The 13,172-nt window shown below is 36.2% G+C and overlaps 1 long non-coding RNA gene across 1 annotated transcript in view; it reads right to left on the reverse strand.

The window, feature by feature from the left end:
- LOC142491056 (uncharacterized) overlaps window positions 1-13,172 on the reverse strand; it is a 186,809-nt gene that overhangs the window by 64,553 nt on the left and 109,084 nt on the right. The gene's annotated exons all lie outside the window — the stretch shown is intronic.

Consider the following 13,172-nt stretch of genomic DNA (forward strand, 5'->3'; position numbering starts at 1 on the left):
ATATAATATTGTTTACTTTGTATTTTCCCATAGATCCATATACAGTTGGTAAGAAGAAACCGGATTCAGTGAATTTCGAGGGGGCACAATAATCGCAAACATTGATAAATCAAACATTAATGTTCAACATATTTTTCTGTCTTTATCATTTTGTCATCACTAGAAATGATTCTTCCTAAATCAGCGCTATGATATACAGATTTCATAAATCTTCCAGGTAATACGTATACTGCCCAATATGTATATATATATATATAGTCTCAGCTATCCTCAATATTTGCTGATTCTTGCAATTTTAAGAAGAGTAATCTTTTAATGATGAAGGGTGCTTTAGTTATACAAGTTGTCTGGGTGCAGATATTTGTCAGCTTTACAGTCTCAGGCTGCAGGTGTAAATTGTTGCTAAGTGACAAGTGAGAGACGGTTACAGATTGTGTCAATCACACATCAAGGAACCCAGTGCCAGGGCTGATAGCATCTTATTTTCTGGCGGATAGGATGGAGGGGAAATTAAGAGGGAACTACAAGATACAATTAAGTTCTCATTGCAATGTACCAACCATTTTATCCCAAATGCACCTTATGCATCAGTCACAAAATTAAAGGAAAAAGCAAACAAATGTAGATCATTATATAGAAAACACCCCTCACACATACACATAGCCAACTTTCAAACGGTGGCTCTGTTTGAAATCAAAGGCAGAAATTATTAGTATTCATTGGTGTATTACAGAGATGATGTGTTATATGTACAAGGAGAGGCCGATATATACAAGTAATGCAATCTTAATTTGTTATTTTGTAACCACTACAGAAGTTGAAGTCAATTTCTTGAATAAATCGTCTCGTATCGAGTTAAATTGAAAACGCAAAGGTAACATGTACCCAAAAATAACGTAACTTCAACATAATACAAAGTAATGTGGTCATGTAAAAAAGAAAGGAATCCCCACATCGATGTATTCTTTTGTAATAAAGTCTGTAGTGCGTTGTCACGATTGTTTTTAACATTATCATGACAAAACTAATTTTAGAAACAGGGTCATTACAGTATATCTCTGAATGCCATTTAGGATAGTTATGATGAGTTATGAGATGTACAGTATGCGAGACATATACCTTGTTAAAAAGAGCAAAGTAAGGAAGAACACAATGTAGTATGTGAGTTCCAGTGCACCTGGTGTAACTTTGAGTAAGTGAACCTACAGCAGTTTGGGAACATAAAGTGAATACATATCACCATATAAGATATTGACTTAAAGGCGCTTGCTCAATCTTAGTGCCAAATTGCTGCTTAAAGACCTCCTACCAGGGCAAGTTAGGGAGTAATATTAAAATATCACTGTACCGCCCACCTCACTTACAGTAAGAGCACGAAACAAAAGAAAGAGGAGTCATTTTTCCATCACAAGACAGGACCAATAGCTTCCACATCCTATCTGTTCCCTGACTGGTTTCCGGACTGCTTCCCAGACATAACTTGCACTGCCACCTTGCAACCAGATTCCAAGGGTAGTGCACTACTGTACGTATAAACAGTGCAGTTTAATAAAGGAAACTTTGAAGAAGTAATATATTTACTTCTACAATACAAGGCTAGTCACGTATGTTACACTTATATTAAAAATAAATAAATACATAAATCAGCCAAAAAGTTTAATATACCAATGTGTGCTACGCTCGGATCATGTCACTGCATGGACATGTATGAGTTTCTATCAGTAAGTCTCTCTGTAATTACAATTATTCTAAATGTCCAGCTGCTGTATAATAAAACACCTAGATCTCAAAGGCGATTTCCCTCGATTTTGACGAAAATTATGAGACTTATTGACACTTGTACAATCATAATAAAGCATAGTATGAACATGGCAAAATGTCTAAGCTCTATCTTTAAAGTCTTCATTGTTTGGTCAATCCTGCAATGTTTGTGTTATGGATAACCTCATTTGTCATTCAGATTTCGGAAGGTGAAATCAGTTGCACAATCCCAACACCCAAAACACCTCTTAAATAGCAATGCACCTGCTTAATCCATGAGAGTGAATATTACAATAACTTTACTAACACAACAAGTCTATGCTGTACCAACAAGTCAAAAGGGCATTATACCCCATATATAACAAATAAACACAATTTAAAGGGGCATAGGGGGGGGGGATTTCTCCCCCCCACAGAGGGGATAGTGCCTTGTGTAATAATGCTCTTTGATGCGGTATATTTCCAGGCTTCCATAAACACATTCTTAATACACACCCTAAGGTAGCTAACTATTGTTGAGCCTCTGCCTACTCAACCTAACCGCAATCGAGGACAGCAGAGTCTTTCGCAACCTTATAGGTATTTACTCTGCTCTTTGAGAAGAGTCAATCGGTGTCTGACAATGGGGATCGGTTTTTATCCATTCTGGAAAGCTGTCTATTCGTTAAAAGTGGAAGTTTTAGCTGTTGGAAAATAGCAGTTATGTTATGGTATGATATGGTAATGCAGATACAGTATAAACTTTGTGCTGGTTTGACCAGCAAGGTGCCACAATTTGCTCAAAGTACAACCCTAATTTAACAAATCCATGTGCCGAATAAGTTTAATTATAGGTTAAACAAGTGAAACTGAAACAGGTTCTTTCCTTCTACCATTTTCTTTTTGAGATGTGACTTTTGAAATCTTGCCCGAATTTGGAGAGGGTCTCTGTGTCCCAGTGCATGTTGTTGGGAACTGATTGAGCTGAACACAGTTCGCCCTCTGGCTACATCTCCTTATCCTGCAACTCTGAACCACCAGGCTTTCTGTTAGCAGCCTGTAGAGAATTTGATAAGGAGACGAATCCCATCCTGGTCTCCGCATGGGGTTTACATAGACAGTCTCTAGAAAGGGTTTGATCGCCGTCTGCTGGTTATAAACATTGTTGGTTTGGACCACTACCAAGACTAGTAAAATAAACATATTTTCTTGGTAAATTCGTATTTTGTTCTTTTTTTTGTTTAGAATAAGCAACACAGAAGAACACACATACACAAAGACACTTATGTTTGCTGTTTCTGCTGCATGAATTTATCAAGAGATAAGATTATTTATTTATTTTTACCTTTTAACTCTGAGCATGTTAATTATTTGCTATATATTATGTATATTGCAAATTACGGAAACAAATTACAATTATTATTTTTTATTACACCTCATTTAAAAACAAGGGTAAATAAAGCAATCATTTTTCGTGTCTAGTAGGTAGACTTTTCTACTATATATATATATATATATATATATATATATATATATATATATGTATATATATATATATCTTTTTAATGCACGGTGTTCTCAAAAGTATGTGTGTATATATATATATATATATATATATATATATATATATATATATATATATATATATATATGTATATATATATATGTATGTATATATACATATATCTTTTTAATGCACGGTGTTCTCAAAAGTAATCTGTCCATCGAAACTTAAGCTCACAGGGCGTTCTAGGGATGCTAAATGCTTCACCGTAAAACAAATAATGTTTTCTGTTCCCTATTGAAGTCAAAGGATGTTTGAGCATCTCTGGAGCTTTGGAGTAGAGTCTCACCCTGTGAGCGGTACTCACACATATAATTCAAATTTCACAGCTGACCTGCTCTGAAAACCTCAATCAGCTTCTAATTGAAGAGAAAACAAAATATTGCTTCCCTACAGCAGAGCTAACGATTTAATCATTATATCAAACATTATAGCTTTTAATTAGGCTAATGCTGATACTGTATGGAAAGAGATAATTCAATACAGTTCTTGAGGAATTCTGTAATTGGGTTAACAGCGGAGCAGTTGGGGAGGAACGTCAATATTCAAGCTGCGTGTAGCCCTTCGGTTTCTGAATGGAGAGACAAGGAAAGGGGCGCTTTTACCCTCCAGTCTCCCCAAAACTAGAGGCAGGTGGGGGAACGCAGGAAAGGAAAATAACTTTGCATCCTATACACCAAGAGCAATACTCTGCGTTTGTAGAGGCACTTGGCTGCTATTTCAGTGCGTGTTATTGCAGTAGGTCATTTAGTAGGTCATTTTTCGTATATTAATTATAATAATAAAAAAATAATAATAATTAAAAACAATTAAAAAAAAGAGTATTACTGACAAATCTTTCATTTTTAACCAAAACAAAACACGGAAAGAGTTAGAACATTTCGTGCTACTGTTCTAAATGGGAATAGGGGGGTGGGGGGTCAGAATTTTGAAGTCTCTGTATTTGAGATACGCTTTCGGCTGCAAATAGCAATATATAGCACAAGTGAGGTATCTGTTGGTATAATACATTATAAGATCGGTACCAAATGATAAAATAAGTAGTGCGGTGTTATTTTGGTCAGGGAAAAGGGTATACTCGTTGCAGATTGTGGGATCTAATTGACCCATAACATTCTTTATTATTAGGAGTAGGTCAACGTTGGAGATCCCGAAAGATAGAATACCTGCAAAATAAACACGCGGGGTCTGCAAATATAACGCAGAGCTATTGAATGAAGAATTATGCCGTTGGGTAAAACTAACCTAACTATCTCAAATGCAGTTAGTTTATGGTTACTGTCCTACAATTATTGTAAATATAACGGACTGCAAATTTCGAACAATAATACAGGTGAAACTCTTGCAACGTGATGTACCTGTATTTATATTGTAGCACTTACTCTATCAATGTATGTGGAGCTATAGTTCTATGTGAAGGGCATTCTATGTAGTTGCACTAAGAAAATCAGTTCAGGCGGGACCTTTCATATTGTTGGCAATAAATAAATTCAATTATAATGTAATCATTAATAACACTGTTACTTCTTACTATGTTAATATGTTAGTTCTTAGTACACGATAATGTTTTTTAAAACGTAATTAAGCATGTGTTTTTTTTTATCAATATTTGTTGAAATTGTAAAACGTTGTACACAGATGTATACATATACAATTAAAACAATTATACAATTTAATGTTTTTTTTTTTCTATAGAGAAGACTTTCTAATACCAGTATACAGTATGAAAAACCATTCACTTTTCATGGCAAACACATACTGTAAAATGAACACGCATGTTAAAGAAAAGCTGCCTGGGGTGTATGAAAGACACACCACATCCTAAAGTTGAGTCACTTTCCTTAAGATTGTTTAAGATATCTGTCAAATCTCTTAAGTAAAATGCACACATGGAAATTGTCCCCATCAAAATAAAATACTCGTCAGAGAAATATGTTTCATATGCAATAGAATAAAAGTAAATGACAGTAGCAGAAACCAAGCCTTAAAATGATTTGAAAGCATCAGTTACCATTAGATTAATGGCACTGCGCTGGGTCTATCCAACTCATCTGAGATGAAGTATGGGGTTTGTTTTTGTAATAAGTGGAAGAAGGCTTTTTGTACAAGTTAAGTGTAGTATTAATGTCTAACAAAAGATAATAAATCATGCGAGATAGGTGCCAGTCAAACATATGCAACTGTAAATATTTCCTTTCAGTATTCCCCGGTTAGTCATTAGACAAAACAGAAAAGTCATTATTCAGTCAAAGTAGTACACAAGTCACAACGAATTATACACAAACAAAAATGAAACCACCTAGTCTCTTTCTTGCAGGCCATCCCTGCTATTGCAAATTAGATTAGCTGCACAGACTTCAAACAGTATAAACATGACATGAGGTTCACAGGAGAGTGAAAGGATCATCCCACTTCAATCTCTCTTTTCATCCAAGCATCTCACATAAATTACATCTAGTCCTTTAATACACTTTACAATGAGATTAAAACATCACTTTGACAAGATTTCAAAACCTTTCATTCGCATCCAGTGCGGTTTCTATCCTTACACTGCAAACATATATATATACACACACACACACACACACACATCAAATTTAGGGAACAGTCAAATAAATAGGTAATAAGGTGGCACCAATAATTCAATAGCTTGTGTTGGTACTGCAGGACTCATTATATCTAATTTAGTTTTGTAGATATTGAACGACATTCAGTATGTGAAGAGCTATGTATTGAATTCGAACTGTGTGATTGAAGCCGCAATCGAATATCTCCTGAAGGTGGGACGCCTCAATAAATAAAATAAAAACAATTGAGACTTTAATAAGAATGGTAGATAAGGTAGATAGTTAAAACTTTTCAGAAAAAAATGTAAATATATATATATATATATATATATATATATATATATATATATATATATATATATATATATATAAATAGTAAACATGCGACTTTATCACCAATAAACGAAATATTTACCCGTATTATTCAGAAACCCAATAAAATATGTGCTGTGCTACATTACATTATTACATTATTTCTAATAACTAATGCAAAACATCAGCAGCTAAATGCGAGTGTTTTCTAATTTTCTGATTTTTGCTAATATTTTTTGGTTAATATTTATCGTAATAAACCTTTATTAACGAAAGCCAGTGAATGTGCCTGATACACATCAAAAATGCATATTTTTCCAGATTGTCTAGAATGTATCTTCTTATATATATGGAAATAAATACACGCTGGAGTACATGGAAATCAGAGTCTCTAATGAGGGGTTATATATACTGTACCAGATTCGGGTGTACCCCGCGTTTTGGCTTTATAGTGGATTTGGGCACGTGTAATGCACTGGTAATTACAATTGTAATGGCGACATTCAAATCTTTACTATCTCTGGTGCCCCCGTTACAGCAAATTAGCAGTATCATTTGAATTTTATATCGGGAATAATCCTGTGGTTAAATTCAACCAACATGTGCCAGGTGCAGTTTTTAACTGGCAGGAAGCTTCCTTAATCTCATTCTCATACCTCCACCTAAATGAGGCTGCTCCTCGTGCCACTTGTGCTATAATGCACTATTTGCCTTTATGGGCTTATCTCACAATGCTGTGTTATCAAAGATGAAGCAAAGCAGGATTCACTGGGATTTAAAGAACAATTTACAGTCAGCATATTCAAACCCCAGGGATTTCCTGCATTTAGAGCTCATTTCTGTTTACACAGAACTATTGCAGACCAACGCCAAAAGCTCATCCAAAATAAGAAATCGTTTAAAAAAAAATAAGATTTTTTCTTGTTTGTTTGTTGCAATTCTGTTTAAATACGTGTGCACAGCAGCTCCCAAAATACAGAGAATAAATAGATGACAAATCATAAAAACAGAGAGCTAGTTTTAAGGGATTGTCCCTTTTATCTGCAAACAAATACATATGCTGTTGCGGTAGATGAACGTTTAATGCCTAGCAGCTCACATAAATAAAAAGCACATTCTGTCCTCCTCTCTCTTTCTTTCTTTAGTCCCTATGCTGTATTTCTCTTCCTTTAAAAATGAGCCTTAAAGTCACTCAGTCTGCGGGGAACAACGCGATAAAGGCGTTTTTAATGGGTTAATTGACTTGAGCTACTATCATGTTTAAACACCTGTTTCTGTAGTGAAACTATGTCATTGCCCAATCAATATCTGCAGATTTTTACAGCCTGTTGATCGAACAAAATAAAACATACATGTCACCTATTATATATAGTAGGGATTTAGTATCTTTCTTACCTTACTGGCAAGCGGCCATAAACAAAATCTTATAAAAAAAAAAGTGAAGTCATTTTTTATTTAAACAATACTAAAGGGTTGGCCTGTGATGCTTACACCTGGTAATTAAGAGTTTCTTTATCTGTAGTTATTGATTGATTGAAGGGTCTCATCATTTTACTTAATTAGACTTAACGAGAATGCAATTTCCCATCAAGGGTGTAGCCCAGGACCATTCACATGAAGGCAGAATTGTCACCACACTGAAGTCCAACATAAATACTGTATGTTAAGATCAGAGCAAAGATTATGAGAGGGGTCGCAGAGCTCAATCAAGTTACAGTAGGTGTCTAAATGCCACCAGCTCACATCAATGCTCTCTGTATGCAGCAGATGGGAGTTAAAGGAAAAGGCGATCATGCTTATATAAACTTGTAGACTTAAATTTGGCAATGTTAATGAAGACTGTCAGTTGGTCAGTCAGTATAAAATTGAGTCTTTGTCCTAAACACCTTTCACTACATGGCACGGCATTTTAACATGCACATTCATTTTAATAGTAATTGTAACATTAATTGAATGTACTCTATAGAAAACGGAGTAGAATGAGCTCACAACTGATCCCCAGCATGCGAAGGGTCTGTTTCATTCTCTAAATCCATGAATATAAGACGCTGGATGAGTTTATAGACACCTCCCCTCATACCCCCCCCCCCCCTCCATGTAGCCTCCAAAAGCATGACTTCCCCCACAGGTCTCACTCTTACCCCAACCTCTCTTAGATCCTATTACCCCCCCCCCCCTTCCCAAAAATACAAACATATATACATAATATTCAATATTCCGGCTCTTCACATTTGAACCTTATGCAAGACAACATTTTTTTTTATAGAATAGACACACAAAAAAAAATTGTTAAACATATCCCAAAATACGAACTCTTACAGTACATCCCAGTCATAGAAGTTATAGAGACTTACAGTTCCTCTTCCAGATCCATCCTCCCAATTGTCGGTCAAGCGGTTCACCTATAATGTGAAGTATTTTAATTAATACACACACACACACACACACACACACACACACACACACACACACACACACACACACACACACACACACACACACACACACACACACACACACACACACACACACACACACACACACACACACACACACACACACACACACACAGATATATAGATATAAAATGTTAACCTCCATTACAGCCACCAAGCCCAGCCAAAGCTCCCCAAGCAGAGTGCCCGGCTACACACATACACTGCAAGGCAGGGAGACAAGAAAATGACATTTATTATTGATAGAAAAGACTTTGAAGACAATTTCAAGTTATTGTTTCTCTCTCTGGAAAAAAAAAGGAGGCATTTTCCCCTAACATAATGAAACGTCTTTTGTGTGGCAGTGAACAATACCAAACAAGTATTCTAATAAATAGCCACTTTTTTGTTCAGTCTCGGCAGTGAATAGAATTGAGCAGTTGGTTTGAGAGCAGCTGGGACGCTGTAAGCGAGGAGGTGGAGCCCAGCCCTTCTGTACTCCTCTCATCTGTTTCCTCTGCCCATATTCCCCTTCTTCTCTTTCTTTATTTCTCTCTCCTCCCGTGCTCTTTCTTTTCTCTCTCAATGTCCTGCGTTTTCAGAGACGGGTTTCCTTACCCCCCTCCCTCTCTCTCACTTCCTCTCTCTCTTTCCCTTTAATAATGATTTCATTGTTTCTGATAGCCTTATTGCTCCATACAATTTTACATTTGTTCTTAGTGCTTTCTGCTGCTTACTGGCTTTCTAATTTCTCAAGAGCCTCTGATTTTCACATCATGTGTGATCTTGATTTTCCATTGTGCCTCCTGAAAACCTATTCCTAAAATTATGTTTTTACACAATGTTTGTCCCCCTCACAATTGTCTGCTACTCAATTTATATCACGTTGAAGCATGATTAGCAGCTTTCACACTCACAACCGTTTCCTAGTGGATTCCAGTTGTATATTTCGATCTGTTTATCTTTTGCATGATATCTAATATGTGGTTGATTGTTTCCTCTGTTCCCTTCTGGGATTAAAACCAACCGAGGAACACAAACAACTAGTTCTTTCCTTACAGAAAGAGTGTCGGTGATTGAAGCTCCTGAAATGCAAGATGCTGCTTTCCCTCTGCACTGGTCTCTCACTGCTCTCACTGCTCTTACTTGTTATTCTGCTCTCATATCCAATCCTTGCCAACCTCACAGCCGATATAGGAAGTACAACCGGTAGAGGGTATAAAAATGGACAAAAAGCACCACAGATATGCAGGTAAATGTGTATTTTGTACAGAATGAGTCTTTTATTGCAGGGTTTGTGGTCTTGTCTGTGACCGCAGAGCCCAGGTTAGTTGGCAGGGGTAATGCTTACTATTTAAGTGGAAGAGTCACTGTTATGGAGGAGGGAGGTGGTGTACATAGGTTCTTTGTGCACGAGTTCTACAGTATATGGAAGAGCTTACTGTGGGGGATTGAGAAAAGTATAAATGGCCCTTAAAATCCCAAAAAAGGAACACAGGGCACTGTAAAGGCCGAAAAGGTTGGTAATTTGGCTGCAGTGCGTGAAGATGTTGGAAAAGGGAGAATGATCTTTTTTTTTTGCCTTGAGATTGTATTTACCTCTCGCTACAGTGGGATGGCAAAGGGTTTGCTTGTGTTTGGGTGAAATGATTGTATGTACTGCACAGGTAGGGTGGTGGGGAGGAATATTTAACCAGCACTATTGTAGGAATGCTATAATAATTCTAAAAGTGCTGTCTCAGCTAATGTAGAGGGTGCCCAGTTGTACATGTTTGGGCACAGCAGGAGGTCAGCACTGAGGGCGAGCTAGTGGATGGGATTGGTATGAGTGTACTGTAGGACTCAGTGGCTAGACAGGTAGAGAAAGTTAGAGCGGGTCAAGTGAGGGACTTCTTAGTCAGCACTAAATGAGCTGTTATACAATGTGAGAATCGCGCATTGAGGGCAGTGGGAGAGCTGTAATAGAATAATAATACTGTAGTTTTGATACAGTGAAAGCAGACGAGTTAGGGTAAATCAAGGAAACACTGTCGACAGTAAAGTCAGCAAAATACCTGCAAACACATAATGGGCAATAGATATATGAACCATAAATAATACTCGGAAAAAGCAATTATCATCATTTATATTGTCAAGTAACATTATTTAACAAATACCATTCTGTATGCACATGGTAAATTAGACATTGCTTCCTATATATAAAAAAAAAACAATAAGGGTTTAAACGGACACACAAACACCTGTTTATCATATCAATACATTACATCTGGATATATTGTAAATGTTATAAATACTATATTCCCACCAAGCTTCCCTAAACAGTTGGGTGAAGTCTCAGTATTGCAACCAATAGGAGCAGGATCCAGTGTGGTAGATTCTGCATTGTAAATTACATTCTGAAAACCATCAGGGAAAATATATATTTAATAAGCACTTAAATAAATGTTATGTTAAAAGGGTGACATAAATGAAGTGATGAGCTTATAGTGAAATGAGACATGTATCTTTGTTTCTACATAATTACAATTAATTATGCATCTATCTAATGTTTTGGAGCTATGTAGAGAACAGAGATTTAAAAACTTCACGATGTTATTGTTATTTATATATTCATGGTCATATCAGAGCATTGTGTGAAATATAAAGAATCCAATATATTTTTTACACTTAAGGGAAATCCAATAAATCATATATTGGAACTGTTATTTGATGTTAAACAAATAGTTATACTTATTTTACCGAAAACATATTTGCATTTAGTTCAGGAAATTTCACTTAAAAGACAGATTGATTAGTTATATGCTGAATAGCATTAATTGTGTAGACCAGGGGTAGCCAACTCCAGTTCTCAAAAACTACCAACAGGTCAGGTTTTCAAGCTATCCCTGCTTCAGCACATGTGGTCCAGTCTTCGACCGACCCACTGATTGAGCTACCTGCACTGAAACAGGGATATCCTGAAAACCTGACCTCTTGAGGACTGGTGTGGCCTAATCTTGGGTCAACTGTAAACTTGCCAAATATTTTTTTTATAATAAGGTATAAAACATACATCTCTTAACACAATCGTGTAAGTATACATATATATTTTATGAATAGAAGAAGAGAAACACAGGATAGAGCATAGCAGAAGGGTCCTTTCCTTGCACATATTTGAATGCATTTGTAAAAGCTTAGCAGCTGTCAGTCAGCTGGCTTTGACAGCCTGCCACCGATTTGTCACTTAATAGTAGGTGCTAGGCTAAGTGCAAAAACACTCTGGCAGGCAGATGTCAGACCTACAGTACATTTCATATACATGTGGGTTAGGAATAAAATGTTACCTCTCCCAGAGATATAAGAAAAAAATGCCCCCAGTGTGCCAAATCTATGGCAAAATTAGGATTTGACAGTGTTCTTTTGTTATCCCAAGAATGGTTATTTAGAGACCAGGAAACCCAGAATTACAGATTCGTTTTCCTATAATCATCATGTTTGATGACGGGGGATTGAACCCACATTACTCCCCATCATGTAATACAAAACTCACAATGGGTGTCATGTCTCAAAATCTCCCAGGTGCAAAAGTGACGCAAAACTGGAGCAAAAACATTCATCAAACTTATCAAATAAAAGGATACCTTGGGAAGCAATTAGATGTTTTACTTTGATACATTTGGGGCAGAGCTTTTCCTTTGTTTTGCATCAAGGAGCCTCTTCTTTATTTTGGTGTGTGCTATGACCATTCTGTTTCCATACTGTTACTCTACTTTTGATCTCTGATTCATTATGAACAGAAATCAATCTTGTGGAATAAATGTATTTAAGCAATAAAGAACCGGTAGAATGGATACTCACTTGTGTAACCAGTCATATTAATAATATAGAGACTGTGGGTCTCCAATTAAAACCAAAAAGGCACAGTACACACGTGCATAAAAACGAGGTTAATGTGGTAAGCCCCTGTCCCATTGTATACATATGTATAACATGGGTGTTCAACAAGCATTTAGTGATCCGATCTTTAATGCCCAGCTTTGTACAGGCTTACAATGTTTATTCTATCCATGTGCTTTAATACTCTTGAATGTGTGAAACTGTACAGAGTACAGATACACTACTCTTCATTAACGTATATTTCTAGATGAATCACCTGCATCGCACACATCTGTATTTTGTCTAAACAAAGAAAGAGGGAATAATTATCACAAGCTTCTGTCAAGTTAAAGTCTCCACCAGAGCAAACAGTTACAATATGTTAGTTGTTTTGTTTGTGATACATATATGGACTCTCAGCACATCTGTCTGTCTCTCTCTCTCTATTTCATATTTTATCCATTTTCCTCGATTAACCTTTTTAATTAATTTCATGAGATTCAGATTCACGATTGCTCAGCCAGAGGATTTCAAACTCATGGGTTTCAGGCACTGCACTGCAACTCATTATTTTTTGCAGAAAACGAAAGCAAACAGCTTTTATTTGGAAAAAAGTTGTTACATTACATTTTCATTCAGGTTTTCAAAGCACGAAAACAAATAATGTGCGTATAATTTATAATACAAATTCTCAAACAT

Source organism: Ascaphus truei, chromosome 3 (genome assembly GCF_040206685.1).
Source record: "Ascaphus truei isolate aAscTru1 chromosome 3, aAscTru1.hap1, whole genome shotgun sequence".
Lineage (NCBI taxonomy): Eukaryota > Metazoa > Chordata > Amphibia > Anura > Ascaphidae > Ascaphus > Ascaphus truei.